The sequence below is a fragment of the Macrobrachium rosenbergii genome, chromosome 56 (genome assembly GCF_040412425.1).
Source record: "Macrobrachium rosenbergii isolate ZJJX-2024 chromosome 56, ASM4041242v1, whole genome shotgun sequence".
NCBI lineage: Eukaryota > Metazoa > Arthropoda > Malacostraca > Decapoda > Palaemonidae > Macrobrachium > Macrobrachium rosenbergii.
The window spans coordinates 46,757,777-46,776,866 of NC_089796.1; the positions used below are offsets into that span (position 1 = coordinate 46,757,777).

The 19,090-nt window shown below is 45.4% G+C and overlaps 1 protein-coding gene across 3 annotated transcripts in view; it reads left to right on the plus strand.

Annotated features, from left to right (window-relative positions):
• The first annotated feature begins 322 nt into the window (after positions 1 to 322).
• The window catches only part of Not10 (CCR4-NOT transcription complex subunit 10), a 390,843-nt gene continuing 372,075 nt past the window's right edge, over positions 323 to 19,090 (plus strand). Inside the window, exon 1 of one of the 3 annotated variants that reach the window (XM_067100338.1) lies at positions 323 to 501. The gene's annotated coding sequence lies outside the window, so the exon portion shown is untranslated. The remainder of the gene's footprint in view (positions 502 to 19,090) is intronic. The other 2 variants (XM_067100337.1, XM_067100339.1) reach the window with 2 other exon arrangements.

A 19,090-nucleotide genomic window follows, 5' to 3' on the forward strand; every position in this document is an offset into this window, starting at 1 on the left:
TATAAAATTGTTGAGAATGGCATTAATGAAAGGAAGACTGGTTTCAGCATCGTGTTTTCATGCCTAATGTGCGTAATTTCTCACTACGAACGCTGTATGTAGCAAGTGAGTGAAACCACATGTCAAAATTTGATTCACGTTAGGGGACTTCAGTTGACAAGAGGCGTCGAGATAACCTTGTATGAGTAATATTCATCATTGAATACCTTTAATGTTTTGATATTCTTGGAACTATAAAAAAACTGGTAACACTATATAAAAAATATTGTTGATTTTTATATAACAGCGTGAATGATATATTTTATGTAAATGCAACAAAAAAGGGGGGGAACTGTAACATCTTTAGAAATTGTGTAGTAAACGACACCACGAACACAAAACATATCGCCAGGCAAGAGACTCGTAACGTAGGCCCAATTGTAGAGCTTAATTAGCGTTTTGTATTCTGTGCGTGCCCGTTTTCGTTTCTCGAAAGGACTTATAAGTTTAATCACATGAAAGGTAATCATACATACTTGTTTGAGTTGTGTAGCATAGTGTATGGGAAAGGGCCTGGACTTGGAGCTTCATAGTGAATAGGTCCCGTAGGTACCGTAGGGTATCTGTTCCCCGTTGGACGGGGCCTGGCAACCCCAAACCGAACACTGGTCAGAAATGCTGGGGGTCAGTCCCTTTTTTATTGTCATGCTTATCGTCTAGCCTAGCCCACAGTACGCTGGATGGTCTCGGTCTCGCTTGTTAGGCTACCTTAGACAATGAAGTGCGAGACTATCGACAGCCTTACGACTTTGTAGCGTATAGGCAAAGTGGTAGCCTTGTAGCCTACTCTTACCAGGCATACCCCAGGCCATGCCCAGTAAAACTATAGGTAGAACTAAGCAAGAATTTTGGTTGCTTATTAAAAATTACCATCATTATTTTTTGTTGGTCGACTGTAATTAACCCCAGAAGTTATACTTTGGAAATCCTGGGACGCTACTGCGCATGCGCAGTGTTACAGGGAAACTTCTGGTGATAAGTGGACTTTCCTGCCCCCTGACCAAGCAACACAGCCTGCTCGGTTAGGTTAGGTTAGGTTAGTATAGTTCCTTATATAATAGGTTTCCTTAGCCAATCCCTTCATAAACATATGACTGGCAATGAGGCAAATCCTTTTCTGGTTTTTGCCTTATTGCCTCCAACTCTAGGATTCATCCTAGCCCATTTTTGTATGAGTTACGATTCCTCAGTCATTTGAAAAGGTTCAGAAGTCTGACACGTGATCTCACAGTTCCTATACTCCGATCAATATGTCCGGGGCATGGGACTCCTCGCTCTTTCGACCAGGAGTAGCAGCCCGGGTGTGGCGAACTCCAGTTAGTACAGAGACTCACTCAGATTCCTCCCTTCAACCAGTGAGTCTTCCTAATGTAAAGGACCAATGGTTTGTATATTGTGTAAGAACAAATCACAACTGCTCTGACATGGTATACAAACCATCGGTTCTGTATATACATTAGGAATTACTTACAGCGCAGCTGGAAAGGGCTGTTGAACTTTCAAACAAGTGGTTAGGCAGTTAACTACCATCCGGGAGGCGGGAGTCCTGCCTTCCCTGGTGTAAACATTACAATTTGCTTTCGGCCATTGTGAGTTGCAGACGTGTTTCTCCCTTCTCTGCCCTGACATCCGTTGAGCTGTTTGTCCCCACTGGGATCGTTATCTTTTTCCTTGTAAATTTGCTTTGTGTGTTTTGAATGCAAGCTCACGAAGGTAATAAGTCTTGTAAGCCCACTTTCCACGAGCTTATGTGTTCTGGGGTAAGCGGGAAGAAGTGTACAGTAATACCTCGACCTTACGCGATTTGAGTTGTGGGAATTCACAGAGACGCGAACTTTTCATTGGGACCTAACTAATTATCATATGCAATTTATTCACAGACGCACAACATTTCCGAATCCACATGAAACCCTGCAAAAGTGTTTGTTTACTTATAAGTTTGCATGCTTTTATGTGTAAATTAAATAACGAATAATAAAAATGATAATTCTCTCTCTCTCTCTCTCTCTCTCTCTCTCTCTCTCTCTCTCTCTCTCTCTCTCTCTCTCTCTCTCTCTCTCTCTCTCTTACCGAGATGAGAATATTTTTATGGTTACCTATATATGTTTATTTCTTTTGTATGATAAATAAATGATTTACCAAATAATAAGTACTAATTTTCAAATAATAAAATTAATAAGATTGAATAATAAAAATATAACTGTAATCACAAGATTTATACATTTCTGTAGCAAATTATGTGATATTTGTTTCGACATGATATACAAACCATGGGTCTTGTTATTAGTATACAAACCATGGGTCTTGTTATTAGGAATTACATACAGCAAAGCTGGACACGGCCGTTAAACTCTTGAGCAAGGTGGTTAGGCAGTAACTTCCGTCAGGTAGGCAGGGAATACACACCTGCCCAGATGTAAACATCCCAGTTTGCTTTTGGGTCATGCGTTGCAGACGTTTTCGGCTCTCTTTGCCTGACTGTCGTTAACCTCTTTATTATCCCGTTGGGATCTTTCTGTATTTTTGTGTATATATTACTTGTGTTTGATATTTATTAATATACAAACCCACGATTTATGATAGCCTTGCATAAGCCGTTGTCTCTTGAGTTTCTCGCTGGGTGAGTGGGTTCCGTTCTCAGCTACCACTCTGTTGGTCGCGAGTTCGAATCTCCGACCGGCCAGTGAAGAACAAGAGGAATTTGTTTCTGGTGATAGAAATTCATTTCTCGCTATAATGTGGTTCGGATTCCACAGTAAGCTGTAGGTCCCGTTGCTAGGTAACCAATTGGTTCTTAGCCACATAAAAATAAATCTAATCCTTCGGGCCAGCCCTAGGAGAGCTGTTAATCAGCTCAGTGGTCTGGTTAAACTAAGATATACTTAATTTTGACAGCCAAGGACGTATTTAGAGGGGCGTAACTGAGTGGTAATGCTTCTCTTCCAGTAGCCCTTTATTTAGATACTGAGGGTGCTCCCCTGTACGTTAGGAGATATTAGATTGGGACGTAGTATCTTCGCTCCCCTACATTGATTGGGACATAAAAAGTTTGCTTCCTTTTTACTCGTGCTGAGTGTTGTTTTCACCGCTTGCGCTATGGAGAGTTGTGTGGGTGTAGATTGTGGGCGTCGTCAGTAAGTTTCGCCTCAGCGCCCTTGGTGGCCTCCCCTCCTTCTTCTCTCTCCCTGTAGGTTCTTCCTTATCTCTCCTTTGCCCTCTTTGCTCGCTGGTCGGGTGAAGACCACGAGGGGGGGTGGCGGCCACTGTCGGTCAGGTGACCCATTCTCAGGGGCCTCCTCTCACTGCGTTGGGCAGTTCCCCTCGGAGCGAGAGGAGCCTCCCTCTACTAATCATCTTTGCTTTTTCTTTCAAGTTGACAGTAAGCATTGCAGGCACAGCAGTAGTTGGCTGGATATCTTAGTTGCGATATCTTTGCATGAAGGAGTCCCAACGTTCATAAATTGTTGCTTTGGGATCGACCATAGTACCTGGTTGGAATTGCATAGTTCCACGTCGGGATCGTTCTGACTCTGTTCCCGCTGATGTGGATCGATCACTGTCATTGCTGGCCTTCATGTATGCTGTGGCACTGCCTCTGGCATATCTGTGGTCCATCTGCTCCTGCTGTTTCCTGTGTTATACTCTTGTTGACTCAGCGACAGTCTCTAGGTGGCTCTTCCTGGTCTCCTGCCGCAGCTGTCCTGATCGTTTTTGTCGCTGCTGGTGACTTTCATGTGACATTCCTGGCTGTTGCTGTAGCTTCTGCCTTCTGAACCACTTCCGTAGCTCCTGCCTTCTGAACCACATCCGTAGCTCCTTCATCGGCTGTCCTGATCGTACCTGCTGCTTATCCTGGTGGTCGTGTCCTGGGCCGCTTTCATTGTGATCCTGCCTAGCTGCCCTGGAGGTTACATTCCATGTCCACCATCCTGTAGAAGGTGTCGGAGTGAAGGTGAAGGAAGTTGCCCTGTGGAAGTAGCTGCCGTCTTGTTCAACTTATCTTCGATTTTGTCTTCTGATGCCTCTTCCCTTCCTCTCTGGAGGTTTGAGGGGGTCCCGGGAACCGGATAGACTCTGTTGGTCGAAGGAGAGGAAGGCTGCTTCTTCCCCCTTGATGCCCTTGGACGTCTAGGGACTGCCTCCTTCTGAGGAGGCAGTTGGTCTCTCGTTGGCTCTTCCCGACCTTTGGGTTAGGGAACCGTTTCGCATACCCCTTGGTTTTGTGTTTCGGGAGCCGCAGGCGCACAAACGTAGGTTTGCGATCCCGTTCCCTGTCCTAGAGGTTCCTCCTCTAAGACAGGTGCTGCTTCAGGCGCTCGTTCGTGAGCCGCTCCGAGTGCTCAAGATTCTGTGGAATATCAAGTATCTCGATCTGGCCTGGAGAGTACTCTCCCCAGCCCAGTTCGGGAGCAGTGCGAGAGAAAGGGCCGAGACACCCTAGACGAAGGTCCCTTACCCTCAGTTGAGCCTGTTGCATGGTCCCAGGTATCTACAGACAGCCTTTGGAAAGGCAAGCAATTCTTAGATTCGTCACGTCCTCTAAAGTGCCGTTCAGATGAGGTTGGTTGCCGTTATGATCTGCTTCCTGTTAAGTGATTCTAAGAAGGCCAGTCTTAGCCCACAGCCTTTGTGCAATTACACTGTGGACTCTTCTGTCCCTGCCCCAATCCATCATCCTTTTCCTTCCACATGGGACAGTCCAGAGGCCTCTCCCAAGCACCCAACCACTGAGCACTCTCACCTGGCCCCTAAGTGCCCAGCAAACTCTTATGAGCCCCACGTCAGCGTCCAAACGCCTATCTCCTCTCAAGTGCACAGCACCACTTTCCGAGCACCCGGCGCCAGCTCCCAAGCACCCGATGCCAGTTCCCAAGTGCCCAGTGCCAACTCTTCAGTACTTGTCACCCTCCCCTGAGCACCAAGCACCCTCTCCCAAATGTATTGCTTCTCTTCAGTCACCTTCGCCTTTAGTTCATTGGTTCCCACTAAGCAGCAGTCGGCTGAAATTATGAGCTTGCTGAAGAAAGCTCCATCTGCTTCCAAGACTTCTCTTGAGGCTACCCTGTCCCCAGTCTCCTCAGCAGAGGAGGAAGGTGATTAAGAGCCTGCTCCTCCGTCGGCCTATGCAGCTCTTCTGCACTATTTGTTGGTGAATTTTCCCACATTTTTCACCCCGGCTGCCCCAGTCCTGCCTGCCTCAACCATTTTGATGAGGTTTCATCCGGTTGACAGGACTAGACTCCCCAAGATGGTACTTTCTTCGTCTTCCAAGAAGTCACTTAAGGAAATTGAAGATGGCTTTCAGCTACAAGGGAGCAAGGAAAAGCTTCCTTTGCCTTTCCTCCCTAGCATCTTGTTTGAAGGAGGTGTTTGTCTTATGTCACCAGGGAAGCTCCTTCTTTGGAAGTCGCCGCCTCTTCCCAAGGGGACTTCTTTGGTCTCATTAATTCTTCTCGACGTTCTGTGTTTTCATCAGCAAAGATCCTGTTTTCATCGGCAGAACTAGACCACCTTGTCAAAGATTTGTTCAAGGTGTTCGAAGTATTTAGTTTCCTTGACTGGACAGTGGGGGCACTGGCAAAGAAGTTTGAAGACTCAAGTTTTTTCATACCATATTGCCTCGGACTGGCTGGGAGTTCTGTCCTGCATGGACAAGGCCATTAGGGATGGCTCTCTAGAGCTTGCCTCTTTTTTTTCTCTCGGTGTCCTGAAGAAGGAGAGCTCTGGTGCTCCTTTACTACTAAAGGAGTCACTCAGACACAGCAGTCAGCCCTGTTGTTTTTGCCCCTGGACCATCACCACCTCTTCCCTCAGGACACGTTTAGGCAGATTGCATCTGATTTTCAAAAGAAGTCCACGCCGGATTTGTTGTCACAATCCTCCAAGCGTCCCAGGGATTCAACTTCTTTTGCTCCTAAGATGTCCTCTCCACTCCAGCAGCAGCCCTTTCGCGGAATTAGGTCCAGATCACAGTCTAGGACCAGCTCCTATGTCTGTTTCACGACCAGGTCCAACAAGAATGGCCCAGCCAAGACAGTGCCCAAAAAGTGAGATGGAAGTCCTTCATACACCAGTAGGAGCCAGACTTCCACAGTTTTGGGAGAAATGGACGATCAGAGGAGCAGAACCTTAGGTCATCAAGGTTCCAAAGGAGGCCTATGTCATCCTGATCCTGGAGAGCCCCCCCCCCCATTAGTCACCTCTCCCATCACATTGTTGGCGTACTTGATAGGCCCAGAGAGACATTCGGCCTTTTTGGAGGAGATGTCCTCTTGCGTCCAAAAGAGGGCCATAGAGCAAGTCGAGAAAACCGACACAGATGGCTTCTACAACAGTCTGTTTGTGGTTCCAAAAGCTTCTAGGACTGGAGGCCAGTCCTAGGTGTAAGCGTGCTCAATCGGTTTGTCTGGAAGATGAAATTCAAGATGGAGACGAACCTTTCAGTCCTCTCACCCATTCACCGGGGCAACTGGATGATAATCTTGGATATGCAGGACGCTTTCTTGCACATCTTGATCCATCCAGACTCCAGGCAGTATCAAAGGTTCATCTTTCAGGACAAAGTATTTCAGTTTTGTGCCCTTTGCCTCGTCCTTTATATGGCCCCTCAGGCATCACTTGAGTCTTTGCTCCTCTTGCAAAATGACTCCATCTAATAGGGATAAAGTCAGTCTGTATCTGGACAGCTGGCTGCTTCAATCCCCAACAAAGGAAAAGTGTATGAAGGACATGCACACGATTCTTCTCCTCACCCAAGATCTTGGTCTTTTCATCAATCTCCAGTTGACCCCTTCGCAAGAGATTCTCTATTTGGGGATGACACTCAACTCTCTGACTTTTTGGTGTTTCCCGTCGCCCAAGAGAATTTCTGGCTGCCTTCAGACGGTCTGCAGCTTTATAGCTCTCCTGTCCTGCTTGGCTCAGCAGTGGGTGACCCTTCTGGGAACTCAGCATCCATAAAGTCATTTGTCAAGGTGGGCAGATTGCACATGGGATTCTTCAGTTCTTTCTACAGGCCAACTGGGATAGGAAAACACAACCGGACTCCTACGTGTTTTCAGTTACCCCGGAGATCAAATCAGACCAGCAGTGGTGGCTGTCTGAAGAAAGACTATCAGAAGGGAAGTCCCTTCAACCTCTGAGCCTCGGACTTAGGCTGGGGAGCCCTACTAGGGAGTCAAGAGGTATCCAGTACATGGACCACAGAGCAACAAAGTCTACATATAAATGTCAGAGAACTGGAGGCGGTTCATCTAGGCCTTCAGTATTTCTCGAAAATGGTCTGCAACAAGACAGTAGTAGTGCGCACAGACAATACCACGGCCTTAACCTATATCCAGAAGCAAGGTGGCACCCACTCCTGCTCTCTTTACCATGCAGCAAGAGATCTACTCTTGTGGATGGATCAAAATTGAGTGACACTCATCACCCAGTCTAACCATGGGAAATTAAATGTCTTGGCAGATTACCTGAGCCATCAGAAGCAGGTCCTTTCCACTGAATGGACCCTAGATCCCCTGGTCTGTCTGGATCTTTGGAAACTATGGGCCAGACCAACATAGACCTGTTTGCCATCTCCAGAAACCATCAACTTCCCCTCTTTTGCTCTCCAGGCCCAGATCCTCTTGCATGGGCAGCAGACGCCATGTTGCAAGACTGGTCCAATCTGGATCTTTACGCCTTCCCACCTTTCAACATGGTCAGGGAGGTGATAAACAAACTTCAAACTCATCAATATTAATGGGTGGATCTGACACTTGTGCTTGCTCCGGAGTCTCCCTGAGCCCCTGTATCCAAAGATTTTGCAAGTTGTAGTTCTATCAACTTGTCCAGCTTTGATTCCATTGCAGACATCCTAGCTTCTTGTGCGCAAACTTTCTCTTAGTAGAAGCAGTTGTGCGGACTGAAACATTATCCTCATCGGCGTCCATAGGAGTCGATTTACTAGGGTGCTGCCAGGAATCGGTTGATCTATTGGGGTCGAGGCTCAGCATCAGATAGATCCCCTCATCATCCAGATTTTCAGATTCTCCCAAATCAATTTCATCCCCTGGTATGAAGGGGGCAGCACAGTGGATGCATTAGTATCCACCACGACATCATCAGGTGAGTTCTCATAACCCCTGATCGACTGAATTCTGGCCGTGGGAAAGAAAATCTCTTACACCTTTGTCTGGCAAATAGCCAAGAGGACCTTTTGGGCCGATTTTGGAGAAGCCTCTTACCCATGATCTTAAATGTTGTATATTAATATTTGCCATAGAGCCAGAAACAGTGTGATCGCCCATACGAGCCCATGACAGCCACTCAGTACATATGTCACACCCTTCCGGACTCCAGTATGGATGGTCCGTACCCTGTACACTGCAGGGAGCACACCCCCGACAAAACTCATGCTGAGTCTTGATGGAGTCTATCCGCTTCTTACAGGCGGCATTAGCTCACTTATTTGGCAAAGCCTATAAAAGAAAATACTATGAAACACCCCTAAAATGTTTAAGGAACTATGTTATATAAGCCATTACATCATGAGAAAAAACGAGCATATAGTTTTTATATTCTCGAATGAGGTGACATTCATTCTACCATCTCTTTTTATATTCTCGAATGTGGTGACATTCATTCTACTATCTCGAATGGCTGGATTCATGCCCAGTCGACATCCTTGTTCGTAGGCACAGGGGAAAAAAGGGGGGTTACTCACTGGGGGAGAGCTACAACAGAAGGGCGATCTATGACCACGAACAAGGAAGTCGAATAGTATTGGGATTATGTCAGTTCTATGACAGAGCAACAGGTAAATCCATGCCATCCGAGTCGAGGGTATCATACACCAAGAATGTGGGCTACCATGTAGGCATAGCCTAGACTGGGGATCTATGTATATCCGATATAGGACATCGACGCCCCAGACGAATATCGTTGGCAAGAATCGATACTCACGACTTCATTGGTGCATGGCAACAACCTTACAGCTAATAGAACGACATATCTTTATTTGAGTTCATAACTCATTTCTATATTACACTATTCGACATAAAGAGCTACTATTTCGAATCAATTCGACATAAAAAGTTACTATTTCGAATCAATTCGTCATGAGAAAAGCTACTATTTCGAAATAATTCGACTTGAGGTATCTGGTAACTCGACTGGGAGCCAGTGTATCATATGCGTTTTTTTCGTTACAAAACGATTCTGAGTCGAAGGCCGACAGAGCTTCGATGGAACCTTCTAGAATGTTCCAGAAGCCCGCATCACTTTTCCACACTGACAATGGGACATAAATCGGAGGTTTTACACGAAAAACTCTATCAAAATGTCCAAAACATAGTCAAGTCACACAGACAACACTAAAAGGAATTACCTCAAGTAAAGCGGCTATCATCCGCTTCGGTAAACCTAAAAAGTAGCAAAGGTTAGCTAACTTTTAGCGCTAGCACTAAGCGTTTGGGCTATCGATAATTTCATAATAAGCAGGTTTATATAAACTTTCCAAGCATGTTTAACAGTTCACGCTAGGGTTTTTGACATGCTGAATCTAAAAATCCTACCCTAACCCATGCTTTTCGCTTTAATTAAGGCAGAATCTAGCCTAAATACGGGTAGTGTATGACGCTCCCGAGCCATCATTTCGGACACTAAAAATATATGAAAATATTAGTTAAGCAGGACTAAATTTTTTTATTGCGGTAGGGCAGGTACTTATCTTATTCCTGTTGACTGAGATGAAGACTCATGCTAGATAAAGTTGATAATCCTTCAAATTATGCGGAAAAGATTTTACCACACACACCAAAAAGCGCGGCTAGAAAAACATTGGGTTGGCAATATGCGCATGCGCAGTAGATCGTAGTCTCGTTTTGACCGATTCATTCGAACTAGCCACGGAAGGCGCAAATGGAAAGGTGTAACCAGTGGAGATGTTTAGCCATGAATTGATTCATCAATGCGGCGGATAGAAGTCAAAGTGCAGACCCCCGAGACCTGATATCCTATCACAATAGTGACAAGCTTCCGTTAACCGGAATGAATACGTGCCAACCCTGTGCTATAAGTTCTCTGATAAGGGATTTAGCCGTGGCGCTGCCTAAGGCAGACGTAACTGCATGAGGCTCTCGCAGCTCCCTTTGACTAAAAATACTACTTATATATTAAGATTACTACATACGTAAATCATACGGGTACTCACCAGCGATGAATGTTGATTAAAGATGATGATGATGAATTAGCTGTGCAGTGCGATGAATGACTATGAAGATATGACTGCACAGCAAAGCAGAGGAGTTACAACTCGTCTGAGGGTGCCTCTTCACCTTCAGAAGGCACTTCTTCAGTTGATTTGGGAGGCACGACTTCAGGCGGTTGGGGAGGCACTTCTTCAGGCGATTTGAGAGGCACTACTTTGGGCGATTGGGGAGGCACTTCTTCAGGCGATTCGAGAGGCACTACTTCGGGTGATTTGGGAGGCTTTGGAGGGGCCATCTTCGTCCGTTTGATGAGCATGGTGATAGGCAGCTGCTGTCGCTGCTTTTTCATGGTGGTGAGGGTTTGATTATAGGGCTCCCATGCTGAATCAAGGATGTTTGAAAACTTGAAGGAGCATTCCATTAAAAGATCCCATGTTGAAACATACTCCTGCATATCCTTAATCATTCTCTTCATGTGGAACAGACGTTCCAAAGTCAGGCCGCTCTCCTCTTTGTCATGCTCCTCCCCTGAACCTGGCGTATCTTCTTCCTCACTGGCAGACTTCGTCAGCTCTTCCAAAGGTCAGAGTGAGCATCAATAAGGGTGCCAATTTCATCCTCGGTGATGTCCTCGAAGCCTTTCCCACTTAGAATTCTCGCCAACTGGACAGCCTTATTAATGGCCGAATGTTGAATTTCTTCAGGAGAGAAGCCCCTGTAATCATGAACACACTCTGGCCACAACTTGTTCCAGTATGCGTTCAGGGTCTCCTCCTTCATGTCATTCAGTGATCGGCTGATGATGCTCAGACATGTGGCATTCGTGAATTTACGCCAATATTCTTTTAGCGTAAATTCACTGTCACTGTCCATTGCAGTTACAAGGTGCTGGAGGGAGTTCCTGGTATAGAGTGCCTTGAAGGCACGGATCATGCCCTGGTCCATAGGCTGGAGGAGAGAGGTGGTGTTGGGAGGGAGGAACTCAAACTGGACTCCCTTGTAAGAAAGATCGAGAGGGTGGCCACCAGCATTATCCATAATCAGCAACACCTTGAACTCCTTGGCCAAGTCGTTCAGGTATTGCCTAACTTGAGGGATGAAGGTCTGATGGAACCAGTACTCTGTGAGGACTTTGGTGATCCAGGCCTTAGGGTTATGCATCCAGAACACAGGAAGCAATGCCTTGTTCTTATTCTTGAGGGCCCTGGGGTTTGCAGCCTTGTAAATGAGGCCTGGTTTAAGCATGAAACCAGCTGCATTCCCACACATGATGAGGGTAACCCTATCCTTCTGGGCCTTGAATCCGGAGGCTTTAGCTTTGTCTTTCATAAGGTATGTCCGGGAAGGGATCTTCTTCCAGAACAGGCCAGTCTCATCCATATTGAACACCTGTTCTGGATGGTAGCCCTTCTCCTCGATGATCTTCTTGAAGGCCTCCGGATATTTCGCTGCTGCTTCAATGTCTGCAGATGCTGATTCCCCATGCAGAGTAACAGACTTTAGGTGGAACCGCTTTTGAAATCGGTGGAACCACCCCTTGCTGGCCTGGAAACCTTGAGGCGCTGATGATGGTCCTGCTTGGGGCTCTTCCCCCTCTTCTTCTTCTGCTGGTTCATCAAAGCCTAAAAATTCTAATTCGCCTTCTTCAACGCCTTCCTATTCCTGTACTACGTCGTCGTCTTCCTTAGCAGTTGATAACTGCTGGTAGATCTGTTCGCCACCAAGCACAACAGAAAGCTCCAAGTCTTCTGTTTTCTGTCGTGCCGGACCCATGGGCCGCTGAGGAGGATGCGTTCCAGCATCCGTGGAACAACCTCGACGTGTACGCCTTCCCGCCCTTCCATCTGATTCGCCGAGTGATCAGCCGAGCGATGATCACCCCGAATCTCAGAATGATTCTGGTGGCACCTAAATGGCCCCAGGCTATTTGGTATCCGGACCTGCTAGCTCTTCTCTCCGAGGCACCAAGAGAGATTCCCCCCTGGCCCAACCTGCTGTGTCAACCCCACGTAGAGCGGTTCCACCTGGCAGTGCATTCCCTGTGTCTTCACGGCTGGAGGTTATTCACCGTCTCTTGCGAGCAAGAGGCTTTTCGCATTGCGCAGCAACAGAGTTGGCAGGATACCTCAGACGATCCTCTGCAGTGGTATACCAGGGAAAGTGGTCCGTCTTCTGTGGTTGGTGTCGTCGAAGGGGTATCTCTCCGATCGGAGCCTCTGTTCAGCAGGTCGCGGACTTCCTCGTCTTCCTTCGCCGAGAGAAGCTTCTCTCTGTTTCAGCAGTGAAAGGCTACCGCGCTGCACTCGGCCTAGTCTTACGGCTGAAAGGAGTAGACATCTCCTCCTCTTTCGAGATCTCTCTACTGATGAGAAGCTTCGAAAGGTCTTGCCCACCCAGGGATCTCAGGCCACCTGCGTGGGATGTGACTCTCGTCCTAAGGAGCCTGACTCGTGCACCGTATGAGCCTTTACGAGAGTCGTCAGACAGGGATCTGACCCTCAAGACAGTCTTCCTGCTAGCCCTGTCATCGGTGAAGAGAGTTGGCGAACTTCACGGACTATCCTTTGATGTTAAACACTCGAGGGGATGGGGATCAGTTACGCTCGATTTCATCCCGGATTTTGTAGCGAAGACTCAGAATCCTTCGGTCCCTGACGCACGGTTCGAGTCCTTCACGATCCCCTCCCTAGAGGACTTTGTAGGTAATGAACCAGACGAGATGCTACTGTGTCCTGTTAGAGTGCTGCGGCGCTATCTGAAGAGGACTCAACACCTCCGGCCTGAGTGTCGACAACTCTTCGTTAGTGCTGGCTTGACCAAGAAAGAAGTGTCCAAGAACACCATCTCTTTCTGGCTTCGTGAGACGATAAGGAGAGCGTACTCTGCTGCAGGAGAAGACGATACCGGTACGCTTCGTCTGAGAGCTCACGAGGTCCGCAGCATTGGTCCGTCCCTCGCATTCTGGAAGAATATGTCGGTAGCACAGGTGCTGAAGGCGGAAGTGTGGTCCCAGCAGACTACGTTCACTTCCTTCTACCTCCGGGATGTTGCACACAAGTCCTTGGACACTTTTTCCTTGGGTCCTGTGGTGGCTGCTCAACAAGTTGTGTAGCTTACCCAACTCGTCTAACAGGACAGGTTGCGTCTCGCCTAAGTTGTACGGTTGTGATTGGGAGAATAAATGTGGAGTGACTGGCCTCTCTTCCTTCTCCCCATCCTGGCTGTCTTCCCACTGGCAGGGAGCTGACGTGCCGTTACAAGCTGGATCTGGCAGTCGATGCAGGTAAGCACATAACGGGAGCTCCCGTTCTTTCTTCCGTTTAGGTTGATAGAAGCAACCCCACTCCTTCCTCTTGCAAGGGGAGGAAGGAGACCATAACTGTAAGACAGACCCAATGCTTGTATTTGCCTTTATGTCATCCGACGTCAATTCTTCCTAGCCTACTTTGCATGAACTGACGTCTTCCTCTTTCATGCAAAGGACCCAGAAGTCTGACAACTGATCCTGCGTTTCCTACAACCCGATCTTTTGTCAGAGGCAGTTTTTGCCCTTCCTCACTCTCACGACCAGGAAGGGAAGACAAGGTGGTGAACTCCAGTCACTTCATAGAGACTTAATCAGATTCCTCCCTCCAATCAGTAAGTCTCCTAATGTAAAGGACCGAGGGTTTGTATATTGTGTCGTAACAAATAACAATTTTTAAAAGTAAATTGTATTTTTCCTAACTATACAAACCCGAGGTCCTTTACACTTTTTGCCCACCTCATGCCACCCCTCAATCTGATACCTGGGCCGAAAGGCAAATTGGAATGTTTACATCCAGGCAGGTGGGACTCCTGCCTCCCGGACAGTAGTTAACTGGCTAACCACCTTGTTTGAAGTTCAGCGCCCGTTTCCAGCCTACGCCTGAAAGTAATCCCTAATGTAAAGGACCTTGGGTTTGTATAGTTAGGAAAAATACAGTTTACTTTTAAAAATTGTTATATTTCCTAATCGTAAGTACTTCCCTTAGCACTATGCTTCTTTGTACTTCTGTCACTCCACCATCATTTGAACTTTCCATCTCTCCATCCATTTCTTCACTCACTTCTGATTCACAGCAATCCTCACTCGACCAGGTATAAAGTGAGTCCCTAGTACTCTCATTTACACCTTCATCCCTTTGTACAATCTGTTTCCTATCCTTTGCATCATTATCCCTTCCTACAATCATTTTCCTATCCTTTGCACCATCATCCCTTCCTATAATCTTTCTCCTATCCTTTGCACCATCATCCCTTCCTACAGTCATTTTCATATCTTCATCCTCCTCCTGGTCTGGGGTCAATTTTATCTGTCCTATTCCTGCCACCCCTTGCATTTTGTCTCGCTGACTAATTCCAGATCATAATCTTGCATTAAACATCCTTTCTGTGTTCTCCTGCAAGTACTTCTCCATCCTCCTGTCTGATGCCTTCACCTGCCCCTACCTGATTCCTTCATCATTTTCTTTAAGTTTTCATTCTCCTACCTTAACTGTTCATTTTCTGCTTCTGCCTTCCTTAAGAACTCCCTTAGCTGCTCACCTCTCACTGTAATTCCTCCATTTTATATAAGTAACTTACCAAGTAATTACAATGCTATTAGTTTCACTCGCTCAGCAGCTAAAATTTTGAAGTTCGCGGGTCCCGCTATTTTATTTTGGGTAGGTGACTTGTCCTGCCCACTTTCATGGGAAAGAGAGGAACAACTCAGCTAAAGAGCTTCAGTTTGTTTCTGCTGGCTGATGGCTGTACACCTGTTATTAGCAGCAGCTTTATTTTGGAATTAATTATTTTTCCAATTGTCTTTTTTGCCGATTGGTGAAGTATTCTTGTACTGTATTGGTAGCCTTGTGGCACACTTATTGTTAGGTTTCTTTTTTGGGACATTATTAATTGAATTTATGACTTTCCCAGTTGTGACTCGTAGTCGACTTGTTTTTGCTTTGTGATGTCAAACTCAAGTTCAGCTAGCCTTAGTTATTGCGGCAAAGGCTGCAATACTCGTTTGACTAAAGAATCCTACGATTCACATATGATTTGCACAGACTATAGGGGGGCAGGTGTGTTATGTTGATTTGAGATGTAAGGAGTGTTCAGACTTGGACAATAAGAAGTGGAAGATTTTGAGGTCACATTTGAATAAACTAGCTAGGGATAAAAAGAGGAAGGTGACTGCTAGACAGATTAGTAAGTCTTTGGCTAGCCAGGAATCTCTTAATTCTAATGTTAATGTCGATGTTGATGTTTGATGTCCTGTGATTTCTGTGAATCCCATTTCCAGTTCTCCATCTGTGCCACCCTCTCCTTTACTTGTCTCTCTCGCTTCCGAACCCAACCCCATTGCCAGCCTCGAGTTGAAGATTGATGAAAGGTTTGAATTAATAGTGGAATCCATGGCCCAGTTAGTGTCATCAGTAAAAGTACTAATGGACAAATCGAGTGCTTAGGTCACTGGCATACTCCCTTAAACCAGGGAGGAGTCAAACTGGTAGCCTAAGGGAGGTCAGTGGGTTCTGCCCATGGGTAGTCGCCCCCCTTGGTTGAACTTGTTGCTGAATCGCAGGTTGCAGCCAAGTGCCACTGGAAAGGCATATCTTTGGATGTGCATCATCTTTCGTCAAGTTTGGAAGAGTCTAGTCCCAGATGCCAATGGCGCTGTGTGGACAAATCACATCCTCTGAAAAGACTTATGGTGGATGTGTCACGTTCTCCTCCAGTGCCTTGTAAAAGATTCAAGGTACCTGTACGTAGCCCTCCTCCGTCTTGTAGTCATTGGGACAATCCGGAGCGTTTTTCTTCATTGCCCCCCCTTGGTTGAGAGTCAAAGTTCAGCTCCCAAACACTTTGCTTCTCATAAGCGCTCCTCATCTTCCAAGGTGTCTTCTTCCGAGCGGCCTCCAGCACCCAAGCTCCCTGCAGTTCCTGAAGTTTCCTTTGGGGTCGAGTGCCTGGTGTCACTGGAGTGCCTGAGAATGTCAAAGCGCTCATTAGCGCCCAGTCTCCCTTCAATGCCCGAGCACCTGTCTCCTCTTAAGCACCATAGAGTGCCTGAGCACCCCGTGATGTCCGAATGTTCAGTGGCGCCCATACGTCCAGCAGTTACAGAGCACCTTTGGTGCCTGAATGCCCATCTTCGACCGATCGTCTAGTTTCTGCTGTTGGCCTCTCAGCTCCATCTTCTTTGGTTGCACAGCTGACTCCTCTCCTTCAGGGTAATAATAATAATAATAATAATAATATAATAATAATAATGTCCTTTATTTCAGGTCAGGGCCATATACAGATACAGTGCACACAATCTAGATACTGTACGTAAGATAACATGATAAAAATAATACAGTTATCAGCAGTATCCACACAGTTGCTGAAGTAGAAAAAATAGAATTCATAATAACGGTAACGAGATTACAGTAATTAATGGAGAATAATAGAAAAAAATATTAAAAATGATGACAATTAAAAATACAGATTGCAGATGATTAATTTGCAGCTAGGGACCTCAGGTGGTTACAGAAATTGGGTCCAAAAGGCTAAATACGAGGATTGAAAATAGCAAAACTCTACAATGACATTAACCACAATACAGTAATGATAAAAAAGGAAAATACCAATAATACCAAGAAACGTAGACATATAATAATAATAATAATAATAATAATAATAATAATAATAATAATAATAATAATAATAATGACAGATTCTGGAGATGACACGTTATAATTTCAAAAATAGAGAATAAGTCATTTAAGGAACAGACACATTATCCCATCTTTCCCACAATTTAGGTCTCCTTGCCTCACTGCTTACAATGTTTTGTATGAGCGAATTGCTGCTGTTTCTCAGTCGGGTGATCAGACTGGACTTGTTTGTCTAACAATGATTTTTAAATTAGTCAGGAGGTTTCCTATGAACATCTGCGTGGCAGAGTGATAGCGAGGAGTGTTTGTGAGGCATCTCAGAATGTCATTATGAACAACAGCGATACAATCGACCCTCATTAAGACGGACTAATAGAGGGGCCAAGGTGTCTGTCTTAGCCGATAGTCCAGTTTACCCGGCGATATCTGTATATATACCTATAAATACCTATAAATGTACTGTATTTCATTATTTTTATAAAGAGTATGAATAATAAACCAATGTAGAAACGTTTGAATTAAAGCTCATGGTGAAATATGAAAAATGAAGAATAAAACATGACAAAAATGACAAAGTTCAGCCGCATATATAGATACCTAGGCCGAGACATGAATGCATAATTGTTAAGTAAAAAGAAGTGGAGTCTCTAAAATGAAAAGTAAGATAATGACATTTAGATTACAGGTACGCAATCCTTTACCCGAAATCCTCGGGCCCATATGTATTTCGGTTTTTGGAATTTTTCAGATTTCGGAACTATGGGGTCAGGAGCATATCAAACATCACTACAGTATTTCAGTAAAAACTTTTTTTTCCCATTTCATTTTTTTTTTTTTATTTTAGTTATTTATTCATTATAGTTTATTATTTATATTAATATACTGTTAAATGATTGTGAGATAATATTAAGATCATCAATAATAAAATAGTGGGATAATTAAGACCATAAGTTCATTAACACATTTTGTTTTCAACAAAAACATTCTGTAAAATGCAAAAATATACATGATCATAATAATTGTAATTCAACTTGTGAATTTTAACAAAAAGTAAGACTATAAAATACATTTCATCATATCGATCTTGGAGAGGGTTGTTTTTTATTGTTACTGACATAGTCATCAGTTTGCAGTCGTAAATCTGAGGACGGTCTGGGAATAGGGTTTGCAAGTGACGACGCATACCACGACAGACTATTGTGGGATTTTTCATACCACTACATTGATTAAAGTTAAATTTTAAACATCTAACTTACCTGGTAGTTATATATATAGCTTAAGTCCCTGACGTCACGGCAGAATTTCAAAACTCGCGTGCAATCGCCGATCGGTAGTCAGGTGAACCACCTGTGCGCCTCTACCCAGGTACCTGGAACCATTCCAACTATTCCTCAGATCTTCCCTGCCGCTGTGTGTCGGTAACATCGATGGAATTTCGCTCGTAGCCTGTGTTTTTTTCGCAACTTATTTTGGTGAAGTACACTTTTTGGCTTTCGCATTTGTTCGCTTTTGGATTTTCTTATAACATATCTGACTTCATCGAGTGTGAAATGTGTGTGTGGGGATGCAAGCGGCTTGCTAAAGTCTCCTTGGATCCCCACTTAGTATGTCTGAAGAACGGAATGAAAGACCGGCTCAGAAGAGCCAAGAGTACTGTTTCTCACTCTTCTTGATATAACCAGGGAATAGTTAATTCTTTTCCCCTTGATAACTATCCTATTGATCCTTCTCCCGTAGTGGTAGTCTCTGAAACAGGTAAGGACTCAATACTTAATGATTTGTTGGCTGCCATTCAGACCCTGGTCCAACAGGTAAAATCCCTCTCAGAAGACAGGGATAATATGTGATCGATAATAAGAGATCTAAAAATACAAGTGTTAATATGTTGTTAGTGTAAGTGCAGTGGAGGGTGCGACCGCTCGGTCCTGTTGTGCTCCTAGTCCTAGACCTCTTCCAAGCTCACCAACCCCTGTGAGAAGGAAAGTCGACAGGCGAAGGGAGGCAAGAGGCTTTAGCTACCGAGCAGTCGTCCCCTCGAGCGTACCTGTTGGCGTTTCCCAGGACGCTCACCCTCGCCATAGGAAAGGCAAGGTTAAAGTGTTTTTTTCGTCCATTGGTTGCTGCACGTCAACCGGAGGAAGCTTTTGACCGATGTCGCACAGGCAGCCAGTTCTCAAGTAACCTCTAGGTTTGATGGGA